Source organism: Emydura macquarii, unplaced genomic scaffold, assembly GCF_026122565.2.
Source record: "Emydura macquarii macquarii isolate MOO-44397 ecotype Brisbane River unplaced genomic scaffold, CSIRO-AGI_Emac_v2 contig_431, whole genome shotgun sequence".
NCBI lineage: Eukaryota > Metazoa > Chordata > Testudines > Chelidae > Emydura > Emydura macquarii.
The window spans coordinates 2,515,678-2,528,549 of NW_027130568.1; positions in this window are offsets into that span (position 1 = coordinate 2,515,678).

The window sequence follows — 12,872 nt, forward strand, 5'->3', positions numbered from 1 at the left end:
CAATATTTAAAAATATAATCAATTGTGAGAATTTCCAGGACCGTCAATATAATCTAACCCCACCCAACAACAATGAGGCCAAATATAGACAATGATAAACACAACTGCCACTACCACCTCTTTCTACTGTGTTCACCGCTCTCACACTTCTCCTACCTCTCCCAAACCCATGAAAAATAGCTCTGCTTTGCAACATGCCCTAAAGTTTTGGCTATTTTGGACCAAGGCATGGGGGCCTAGGAAGAATTAATTCCAAACCTGAGCTCATTTTGTGGAGAACACCCTACCAACAGTCCCCATATTTTTACCAATGGAGTTCAAATTTGAGTGCCTTTACTGAAGCAGAATAGCACATGATAGAAGACTGTCTCATGTACATTGTTTCCAGACTATTTAGAGCTTAATGGGTCAAAACCAACACCTTAAACACCACTCAGGAACCAACAGACAGCTAAGGCAGATCACAGAGCATGGTGCTCCTAGTAAGATCCAATACTTGAGTAGGCTGCTGAAATCTGCACCAGCTGTAGTTTCTGGATGAAGTTAAGGAGCCCCATGTAGAGTTCATTACAATAATCTAAGATAGAGGTGACAAAGGCATTGATAACTGTAACAAAATAATCCAAACCTGCAGCCAAAAGAAACAGTCACAACATTCTAGCCAGATATGAATGAAAAAAATGTCCTAGCCAGTGCTGCAACGTGATCATTTAAATGTCAGCTGGTAATCTAACTAGGCTTCTAGATTGTAAACTCAAGTAACAAAAAGCAGACACCCACCCCCACCCCCCTCAGTAATAGAAGCAGTTATTACCCTCACTATAATTTCTGATCATTTCCACCAACGAATGAACATCAGTTAACTGTTGTTTGAGCTTTAGTCAGCTTGCCTCCAGCCTCTGTTAGACTCTCTCAGCTAGACAATGGATATGGCAACTGACGGCTTTGGCCAGATCACCTGGAGATGAATAGCTGGGTGTCATCAACATTCTGACAACACTGCAACCCACGTCTCCTCCAAATGACCCTACATACATTTTAAGTCAGAGGGGAAACTAGATAGAACCCTGCAGAATGCTACATGAATATGTCCTCAAGAAGGAGCGATCACCCATACTTTATGCTTTGAAACTACTCAACAAGTACGACATGGACTCAGACCCATGATCAGTTTCATTTATACCTGGTGTAGTCTCGTCAGATGAATCAATAGAAGACAGCTGATAAATTTAATACTTCTATGGACACCAGATCATCATATAGCAAAAATCATTTGTCACTAATGTGAACCAAATGCGGATGATTATATATAGCACAATGATTGGCTGGATTGTTTCTCTAATAGTGTTTCACTGGACTCTGTCTGGCACTGCCATCTCTCTCTGCATGGATGCACATTCATCTTATCAAGTACAATGTGCTTGGCTTTCTGAGCACTTTTTGACAGTCGTACTTTTTGCCATACACTGGAATTACAGTATTTTAGTGTGGAAATGATAAAGGGAGGAAAGAGAAGAGATATGGAGAAGAGGAAGGAATCATTAAAATATTACAGGTATAAAAGGACCACTTTCAAATAAATTTTTGGTTTCATTTTTAATTTCTTACAAGAATTCATAGCAGTCTTAGTAGTCCAATAGCATTTAACAAATGTTTGGCAAATTTCACTGGTATTAGTTAAATAATCTTTTAGTCTATATTCAACAAGCTCTATAGCAAAATAGTACTCATCAAATATTTTTGACTAATATCAAATAAATTATTCTCTTTAGCAGTCAATATACATTGTCCTTGAAAGTTGTTCATTTTAGCAGGAATGTGGAAAAAAATCCCACACTTTCACTGAAAATCACAATCTGTATTTTAATATCAAGTTTAATTATTATTTGTATATTTGATTTCTCATTTACTTTTTTGTAAGCACTGTTTCTTGTTCACTTAATAAAATGTCTACATTAATAGAAAAAAAAATCCATAGCTTTTAAAGGCTTTGCTCTTTCAGCTAAGTGAGCCCCCAAACATCATTAAGAGAATGCAGTGGGAATGTGCAAGATTGTTCTTTTTAAATTGAAACCAACCTAAAAAAAAAAAAAAAAAAAACATAAAATCCTGAATTCCTGACAATCTGATAGCTTGTCAGAGATAAAACAACAAATTGCGAAGGAGATAGATATTTGGTGTCACTAAGAATTGGGTTTCAGATATATTTATTATAAAATATGCCTTCCCCTTCGACAGAAATATTAATCACAGACACAGATATAGGTGAAATGAAAGGACAGGTTGAAAAGTATAGATGTGTATGGACTTACATCAGTGTCCACCATAAAATGGAAGGAACATAAAAAAACATTCAAAGGAAACTGATTAAAATGCCAATGCTAAGGCAAATGCATACTGAACAAAATTGCTGAAAGGAGGATAAGTATAAGAGCATAAGAAGTTTCACTACTTGGGAGTTCTCGCATATTTAAACTTGAGCATGCGTGCAAGCGTTTGTAGGATCAGGACTTAAATGCATAACATGCATTAAATGTTATTCATGGTAAAAAATCTTTAACAACACAGAGTTAAGGTTGCCTGGCAAGTCCATAGTTTGATGTAATTGCTTGCCCATTCTCGGACAACAAATGCAAATTGTATTTTATGCAGAATGGTCAAATGTGAAAACTAAACTAAATATACAATAAAAACTTATACTACCTCTTACATGCAATCTGAAAGTATTTGGTGCTACTGATGGTCATATGGTGGGTTGAGCATAAAAGTACTTTGAACCAATGTTTAGTCTGGTATTTCAGCCATGCTTGCACTTGGTGGGTGGGTGTTTTTTGTTTTTGTTTTTTGGGTTTTTTTGCATATTTTAGTTACTCCTACTGAATTGACCAGTCGAAAGAAATCAAGATGAATACTGCTCAGAGGAAATCTATCAGGTAATTATGGAAGATCTTGCTGAAATGGAAGTGTTCATATTAATTATCACTATATGCTGATTTGAAAAATGTAAAATGTTTAAAGCAATTATTTCTAGTAATTGGTGAGTGGCCCTAACAGATCAAAATCAAACAGGTCTATAGTAATGGAAATGCAATCTTGGAGGTCAATTAAAGTGTGTGTGTGTGTTTTTTTTTTAAAGATAATACAAAAGACTTAGTATTTGTAACATAGCAGACAATGAACTCTTAAACCAGGAAGAACTTAGCAAGATTCCAAAAGTGATTTGAGATTTCTATGTTCAGGTGTTATAATTAGTGACAAAAGAACTGGAAAAGGTACTAAACCTCATGTTCAGAGCTTAAACTAATATCTAACTATTACATCTAATGTGGAGGCAGATGATACTTCATCTACTTACTCCAGTGTCATTTCTGTAAAGCATCTGGTGCTAACCACTATTGAAAATGGGATGCTGTTTTAGATGGACTTCAGCAGGAAGGAAGTGTGCAAGGGCAAAGAAGGAAAAAGACAGAAAGAGAGAGAGAGAGACCGACCAAGACCTAGAGATTTTTCAGAGTCAGAGCCAGGACAGATCTCTCAGCGGGAAGAAACTTTCTCTCTCTCCCTTCCTTGGCCAAGTGACCAAATCATTATATGATATTATAAATACAGAGCCTGTGTGTGTGGTGGGAAGAACACACTGAAATAAATCATGAGGTGTTTGACAAGAGGAGGTTCTCTGAGCGGTTTGTTGCTTAAAAAGAGACAGGGAGGGATACTGACCTAGTGGGTAAAAATCTGAGTTTAAGTTCTACATTGCTCATGCTGTAGTTAAGAGCAAAAGCACTTAAGTTCAGCAAAGAAAGCAGCAATCTATAGGTGAAACAGAGAACCCTAAGCTCAGAACTTGCCAGGTTGAAGAAAAGCTCCTTATTCACCTTTTCTTTAATTAAAAAATAAAAATCACTAATTCTGGTAGGGATTTAAGACTTTAAACAGTATTTCAGGAAGGAGAATGCTTTGTAAAAAACAGTGTGGTTCACTTTTAAACGTACCATGAAGACTTCATAGAAAAGGGAGCATCATCTGAGACGACACTGAGGCAGAAAACAAGCTTCAGATCTTAAGCATGCAAGATGCTGGACACTCCCAAATTCCACTAAAGTTAGTACTCAGGCCTACTCTAATCTAGTAAAGTACTTCAGCACATGCTGTGGTAAGACTCACGTGCTTTAAGCAAGCCCATCTATCTTTATCATTCTGGTGGATGAGAGCATCATTGAGTATCTAGAGCCTGATCCTGTATCTGCTGAAGGCAGTAGGAAAGCTACCTTTGATGTCAATGGGTGCAGGAGCAGGGCTCTAGAGAACGCTGAAGAATACCGAAGAATGTAAGGACCAGCTGCTGGTCCCATTGATGTTGATGGGGATTTTTTGACTGACTTCAATGAAAGTAAGATCAGGCTGTATTCAGGCAGGATGAACATTTATTTTTTAAAGGCCCTGTGCACTTCCCTTGGTGCACTGCAAAAATGGAGCCTCTGTAATTAAAAAAGATAATTGAAGCCATGATAGAATTTCCCCATCTGCATGATATATTCGTTACTGTACATGGACTATGTGCATTTTCCAGTTTGGTAGATTATTTTAATTGCTTCTGGTAAATTAAGCCACAGTATTTTACTGACTCAGTCAGCTGCTGCAGATTGGCTGAAAGTGGCAGTAGATAAGACAATGAAAACTAAGAAATTAGGCGTGTAAGAAAGATTTTTTTGTAAATTGCCCTGCTACCACTATGTGTCACAACAGCACTTCTTATCAATGCAACCTTTATTAATCAATGCAGACATAGAGAAACATCCTTAATGAATGAAGAGGGTGGAAGCTACCTGTATCTCTGAAGCCCTGCAGCACTGTCAGGAGAATTTTTAAGGAAGCATCAAGTCTGCACTTTTTATTTGAAATGGGAGCAGAGATGCTGCATTTCAACAGTTAAGTGTAGTTAGGCATCATCTTATCTTAATAAAATACAGACTGTTTCTTTGCTTACTCCTTTTTCTCCTCCACTCCTCTGAAATTATTGGAATGCTGACTGAAACAAAGAGGAGTACTTTGACTTTAAACCATTTTCTACTCTTTTTATCATCAGACAATATGCCACGGGGAACCAGGGAATAATATTGTAACTTTAAATCACAATTCATTCCCTGGCTTGCTCCTGGTGTAGGATAATTTCACACTGCCCTTTATTTGAGGCAGATTGTTAAATTAGTCTTGCTGTACACCCATACAAAATGTGTATCTACCATATTTATATGCATAGATTAGTAAACTATTTTTGTAAATATCAAGGAGTTATATTACCCCTGTATACTGTTGAGACCACTGCTGGAATATTCTGTCCAGTTCTTATGTCCACACTTCAAAAAGAACATTGAACTGGACAGAGGAGAGTGCAAGAATGATTTGGGGGCTTGAAAATATACTTTGGAATGAAATACTTAAAGAGTTTGATCTATTTAGTTTATCCAAGAAGTGACTTGATCAGAGTCTACAATACATAAGTAAGGAGATGATCTTTGTTTAATCTAACAGGGAAAAAAAAAAAGCATAATTAGATCCAATGGTCAGAACCTGAAGCAGGATGATTTCAGACTAAAATAAAGGTGCACACTTGTAAAGATGAAGATATTTAACCATTGAAGCAACATACTTGAGTATATGGTGGATTTTCCTGCACTAAAAAAATCTATGCATTAAGACTGAATATCTTTCTAAAAGATATGCTCTAATTCAGCCACAAGTTATTAGGCTTAATGTAGGTGAAATTCTATGGTCTGTGCTATGCAAGAAGTCAGACTATATAATCACAATGTTCTCTTCTGGCCTTAAAATGTAGAAATCTATTAAACAGCTAATTAGAAGCAGTTGGGTGCATAAAAATAATAGCATACTCAAGGCATATAATTGTGTGTGTAACTGTGACAGATATGGCAATTTCCTACAATATCTTTGTGAGATCTTACTGTATTAAGTTTGTGCATCATAGAGGGCCAGAGATTGTATGTAATTCCATGGAGGAGGGTGACTATAGCCTTCTAGGAACTAAGAACCATGGGGTGGCGGGGGGTGATTAGGCATATTCTCTCACGTTGTAACACCGCCAGAGAAGCACCACCATCCTGAGAGGCTCACAGATAATGGCTCAAAGTAGATTCTCCAGAGACCAAACAGATAAAGAAAGGATTTTTGGATAAATAGCCACAATTTAAACTGACTCAGAGCCATCTTTCTGATTCAGCAACCAGACAGGACCTTCTGTTGAAGGAATTCCCCCAATCATTCCTGGGAAGGTTTCGAAGGACTTTGGTCTATGGAAGTCCCGCAAGACTGGTGGGTGACCACTGATAGGCTTTAAGCATCTATATAAGAACTTTTATTGATTTAAATATATTTTTTCTGTATTGCTTTCATCTTAAGATTAAATGTGTGTGTTTAAAAAGAGCGGTGTGGTAATTTATAAGTTTGGGAAATTATACCGTATATAGCCTGTGAGGAGAAAGAAAACCATAGATGTTGCTTTGTTTAGGCAGACTGGCTTGCTGGGAATAATACAGTATATGCAGGGAACTGTGCAGCCTGGAAAAATCCAATACATACTTCTTCACCCAACAGAAATGATATCTGAGGAGGCAAGAACCCAGAGCGGAGGGGAAATAGAGGTGTGGTTGCCCTGAACTGTGACAGTAACTTCTGTGAAAATCCAACAGAACTTTCTTGCACTCAAACAACAGAAAGTACTGGTGGATAAATACCATCTTGCAATTGTTTTCAAATTTGGTATTTTCTCCTATATGTGATAGGTGGAAATTAGAAAATTTCAGTCAAAACAATTCAGGCATTTCCAAGAAATATGGGAGGGTAGGGACATTGTTTTGACTTTAAAAAAATTCAGGTGACCTTTCTCTGAGAAACTCTAGTGTTCCTATGTTTTGTCAAAGGGACCTGAAATTTGGCATTGGCCAGCCTTTGTGCCAGGGAAGTACCTTTCGTTGTGATTGTGAAAATTCATCCCAATTTGGCCAAGTTATAAACCTTTGGAAAAATCTCATTTCTCACATGCTCAATAAAGACTTCTTAGAGTTTAGCAACTAAAATTTCTGAAGAGTCATCTGTACTGAACAAGCTCCGTCCCCTCAGTTCCTGGGCTGATGAGACTGTGTGCTCCATCCCCAGAGAATGACTGTTCTCTACTCCCTCACAGCTCCTATGTATGACAAGACTATTAGTTCGTTAAAACCCCAGAGATACTGTGCATGCTCTAGTCCAGGGTTACAGGGATGAAACTGGACTTCTCATGTGATGGCTCTGGACCAAGGTGGGGCCATGCACTGGATCTGAGAGCAGCAAGCTGTTCTCCCACATTCTCAGTGCTCCTTTCCCTGCCTCTGGCTCTCAGGCAGTTGGAGAAGAAAGCTGCCCGATTCAAATGCAGTGGGGACAAAAGCTAGACCAGTGGGAAGGTAAAAAGTAGATTGGGACACCTTTGGGAGGATGGAAGGTACAGAATACCTCTGTTTTAAGTTCCTCCATATCAACCGACAGAAGGCAAGAAGGTTTTAGCGTAAGTCCACAGATTGGAAAAATTATTATAGTGAGCTTCAGTGAAGGAAACTGACTTCGAGCAGATGAACCATGCTAGGCTGCCTCAAATTTTAAGGCGGGGGCTTTATTTAATAAACTGATTTTAATCAAATTTCAGCCAATGGGTTGTCAAGAGAATCTCACAATTTACACTCAGCTGATAAAAGGTCAGAGAGGAAGAAGAAATGAACACAGCCAAATATGTTTGTTGAACCTAACCACCAATGCCAGTTGTCATAGCACTCACACAATCACCCAGGGCACTGATAGTAAGCACTAAAAAAGAAAGTACACAAGAAATTTGGGCCTGAAGAAACAGGTAGCTTAGCTAAAAAGAATTGTCAACTCATCAAGAGCTTCAGGGCACAGGCTGCAGTGATCCAGAACAGTGTTTAGACCCATCATCCCGTAAGAGTGAAAGGGGATTGGACAAGTCTTCTTCTGCTATAGGTATACCAGGATGGACACATTGCTGTAAAGTGTCAGAATAAAGAAAAATCACACCTTCAAGTACATCTACATTTGAGCTGGAGGTATGATTCCCAACTCATATAGATGTATCCATGCTAGCTTGCTCGAATTAACACCTAAAACTAGGTTGCTGAGGCTAGCTGCTCTGTATACAATCCCTCCTGAGCTGTTGGGTACATACTAAGCTCTGCTAGTGTAATGTTGGCAGGGCTTTAGAGCAGAGTTTCTTGGAGCTAATGCCCCACTGAGATACATGGACAGTTTACATTTCTCAGAGCTACTGTGTCAGACTGTTTGAACACTCAGGCAAACATTCCTGCATTGGTTACACTTAAATCACATTTTCAAGGTTTTCTTCACAAAAATATGGTCTGGAAACTCTCTTTTTAATGAAAGTTGAGATTTGGTGCTCAACATTTGACTCCAGAAACTGAGGTCATAGGCACAGATTGCAAATGCCCATCCCTAGCCCCATACTACCTGATCTCTTTCTCTTTGCAAATGTAAATACAGCCTTCCCTGGCTGGGGTTTTATGTTCTGAGAGTTTCTGAATACTAATATTTAATCAATGACCAGGACAAGCAGATGAATGGCCGAGAGACATATGGGATGGGTGTATGTTGCAGGCTGCAACTTTATTCATTATATCTTGGAGAGGGGTACTACATTTCTTGCCCCAGCTCTCATCTACCAGACTTTTAATCAGTTCCTGTGCAGGTTACCTTGAACCACACAATTTTACCTTGAACCATGCAATACCTCAGGGTAGACCTTCTCCAGTCTACTCATGGACTCAGCTAAGTTGTGAATCCTCTTCTCCTCAGCCTGTGCATAAGGGGGGTAGAGTGACAGAAGCAACAAGTCTGGGTGGAGGGCCTCACTCTGCAAAGATTTCAAACTGCCCTTCCATAACGAGCACAGGGTCAAACTATGCAATCCTGGATCAAGGAGATGGCCCTTTTAGCTTTTACCTGCAATGGACACCAGCTATTAGGAGCACCAGAAATTAACATGGATGCACACCACACCCATCATGCCTAGTGCTCATTTCCTGACTGACCCATTCCTTCATGTCAAATAGCCAAATATCAGCCCCAACATATGACAGATGAACTCTGCTGTCTTAAAGAGCTCAGGGCCATTGTATCAGATATTGCTATGTGTTATTACTCCTCCCCCACTCCACACCCCTCTCAAAATTATCCTGGCTACCTCATTGTTCATATTTGTTCTTGCCCTTTCAACACTGCCTGGCTCAACGGCTCTCCGCCAAACTCATTTTGAGAGCATCTGCAGCCAAACGAGTCTATAATTGTGTAATCAGCTGCACATTCCTCTGTATCCTAGTCCCTAAATGTAGTCCTGTGAAGTCTCCAAAAACATTTTCACTTAGGTGAATAATCAGGACACTAGGTGACTGTAGCTCTGCCATCGAGTGCTGAAACCAGTTCATGCTCCACCTGCCATACCATTGAAGGCTAAAGACTTCTGTCTTCAAGTTCAGTTGAAAACCACATGCTGTCTGGCTGATATCTGATCACAATTGCATAATCAATCCAAAATCAATGAACTCTAGGTTCCGCTCATACACTCACCACCATACCAAAAGCTGCTTCCCCATCATGCTTCTCCTGCTGAACCACTGAATGCATACAGCTTCAGCCTTGAAGCCCAGTCCCGTAGTGATTCGCCTGCCAACCTGGCTGCTTTCTTGTGGGCCTGATGTACTACAGTGTGCCTGAAAACCAAAATGGACTATTCTTTGGAATCAGAAACAGACAAAGTTAGTTACACATATTGCCAGTCCCAGCAACCCTTCCCATGTGTCTGACAAGTCCTGTAACAATTTGATTTTCAGCACCCTGCACCTTGCAAGAGCCAAAATTTTCTAAAGCTGCCAATGTCTCTGTCCCAATCCCAAAAGATTGTGTACCAAAGTTAGCTGGCTTGAGGCTGCAGCCAATTTTTTTTTTTTTGTTATTACTGCAGAAAACTGGTATCTTGTTAGGAAACTGCCAATTTTGTTCGTAAACAGTGGGCCTGGCTCCTGGTTCCATATGGTTAGAAAAGATTTGACTGCCTTTACGGGAAACAGGCATTCATTTGCACATTCCCATAATGCCACCAAGATGCCTTTCCTAGTCTGGTCTGTCTTAAGTGCAATGAGACTACAATGGGTGACTACTATTCATCTGATAATTCAACTGCCTGCCTGGACCTTTCCAGTGAGGCACCAGCTCACTTATTCTGAAAGCACAAAGGAAAGTCACAACAAATGCTGCTTAAAATAAAATGGCTTCCATCCTATAAGTGCATATCTTGGGCAGAACATTTAATAGCCCTGTAAGGATTTCTCTGGTTATGGGGTTCCTGTCATCGCTCCTGTGCCAGTCACCTCTGGACCATCTCTCCAATTGCTTCCACTCTAGGAAATCTCTACATGGGTCTGAGGAACCTGCTAGTCTACATCAAAAGGACAGGCCACCTAATCAACCCAATATAGTAGAGCGAGCTAACCCTGCAGTGCATCAGCAACACCACTATCACATCACATGATGTCGAAAGATGCAACGGATCCCTTACTGAGCTCTAAATTCTGTGAAATCAGTCTTGCCCTGAACATCCTTGGGGCAACCACATTCTTGACTAATCCTATAGCTGTCTGAAGCCAAGGTTCCACAGCTGCTTGGCTATCACCTGCAGATCTCTGTTGGCAAACTGGGTGAGCTTCTATTGTCCACCAGCCACAAGGTGAACTGTCCTGGTCCCTGGGTACTGAGATCATTCTGTCCTAGACTGCTCCTCAATCCAGGATGGAGGTTGGGGATGGGTCACTGCTCCATCTCTCCTCCTCAGCACTGTTGTCTTGCAATGGTCCTCATCCTCTCCAAAGTCAGTAAAAACTGAGAATCTCTCCCCCTACAGAGTGGTGATCCTTGGCCCACAATTCTCCAGCAAAGCTGCATAAAGAAATCCTCACCTATAATGGCCAGACTGGGGCCCTCCAGGGTACAAAATGGGATGACTGTTTTATAGCCTTTGGCTGCTCCGGTGCCCCTCCTACCCCCAGAATCACCAGCTCCTGCTGCAGCTGTAAAGAGATGGGCTTACAATGCCAGCAGCTGCAGCTGCCCGAAATCCGAAGGTGCCTCACCTCAGCAGACACAGGCTGCCCCAACTTCCGAGCTCAGGTAGGTAGCAAAGCCCAGTGCTGTCCTGGAGTAGCCATAACACCATGTCGGCCAACTCCTTGACCCAGGATTGCATAGTTGGGCCCTTTGATGGGAGATGATAGTACTGGTGGAAGTGCTAGGAAAATATTTGTGCACCATAAAAACCTATTATTTTTTGTTCAGTCCAAAGTGTTTTGTTGTGATAGTTTCAAAACATTTTTATTATAGGATTTTAAAAATAACTGTTTTTTCAGTCTAATTAGTATCATTTTTTAATATTAAAATAAAGATTTTCTTTGAAATGTTTAATTTCTAAACTTTTTCTCTCAATATTTTTTCAAGTTGGGAAATTCATCTACCCTGATCCTGTTTTGCAAACAGTTTCAGTTTTGACATGACTGGCATTTTTCTACTAAAAAAATATTTGTTAAAAAATTCCAGACCATCTGTATGCTTGGCTACAGAACAGGTAAGGTCTGTGTTTAATCACTGTGGAGTTCAGATTATGCAAGCTTTCTCGGCCATAGACTAGACAGCAGGATCTTATATGAATCATTTGGGGCTGTGAGGAAGGCGACACAGTACACACAGATCTGCTTAGCCACAACAAAATCCATAAGTGCTGATATTAAACCACTTCCTGTATATCTCAGTGGGAGGCTGGGATTTTCCCTTCTGTTCAGTTGTTCAGAATGATAATAGATCCTTGGGAGCTGATTTTTTTCTCTCTTTTTAATATATAACTATGATCCACTTCAGTCTAAATGTTGGGAAATTCTTTAAATTCCTTCCTCATAATCCCAGAGGAAAGGGTATGTGTATGTCTGTGTGGGTGATTGTCTTCACAAATTGTGGAGAGAATGTATGTGTGAAAAATCAAAGAGCAATGTGATAACTATCATTTGTCTTGCACCTGTTTGCCCCACCTGCCCTTTTGCCCGCTAATTTATTTCCCCAGGATCTCTGCAAACATTCTAAACCGGAAAACAACAAAGAGTCAAATGAGACACTCCCAGCTTCCCAATGAAGTAGTAGTACATAGCATTTCATTCTAGTTCTAGAAGACGCGATATAGAACATGATTTTTGTATGTATAGAAAAGCTACTGTAAGCCGGTGGCACCGTCCGGCCAGGGTGTCGTGACCCTTCCTCAGGCCCAGGCTCCGAGGAAGGCCACAGTGTCTCACTTTAGGGGGAATAAGCAGTGCCCGTTCACAAGTCTTTAGCCCCGGCCCTCAGGCAGGGCGGGGCTGGTTGGGTAGTCAGAGGCTGGCCCTCAGCCAGAGGCGGGGCTTGTAAAATAGTCTGGGGCCCCCGGCCTTGCAGGCAGGCAGGGCCAGTAGAGCTTGGGATCCTCTGTCTGCAACTACAGAAGATAGCACTCCCTCCCGGGGTGGTTAGGGAAGTGGGGAAGGGGACGCAGGCCCACCTACCTCCACTGCATTCCAGCCCAGGACCCTAGCATTGGCGAAGCAATTTGCCACTGAATCAGCGGCGCTCCAGCTGCAACACGCTGACGGGGTTTAGCCCCTGACTCAGCCGCTTGCTAGTCGGCTGTCCCTGGGCCACTTTCTCTGGGTCGCTGGGGTACACTGCGAGTGGCAGGCAGCAGGTCCAGGAACTCCTCTGCAGCTCCTCCAGGTTCC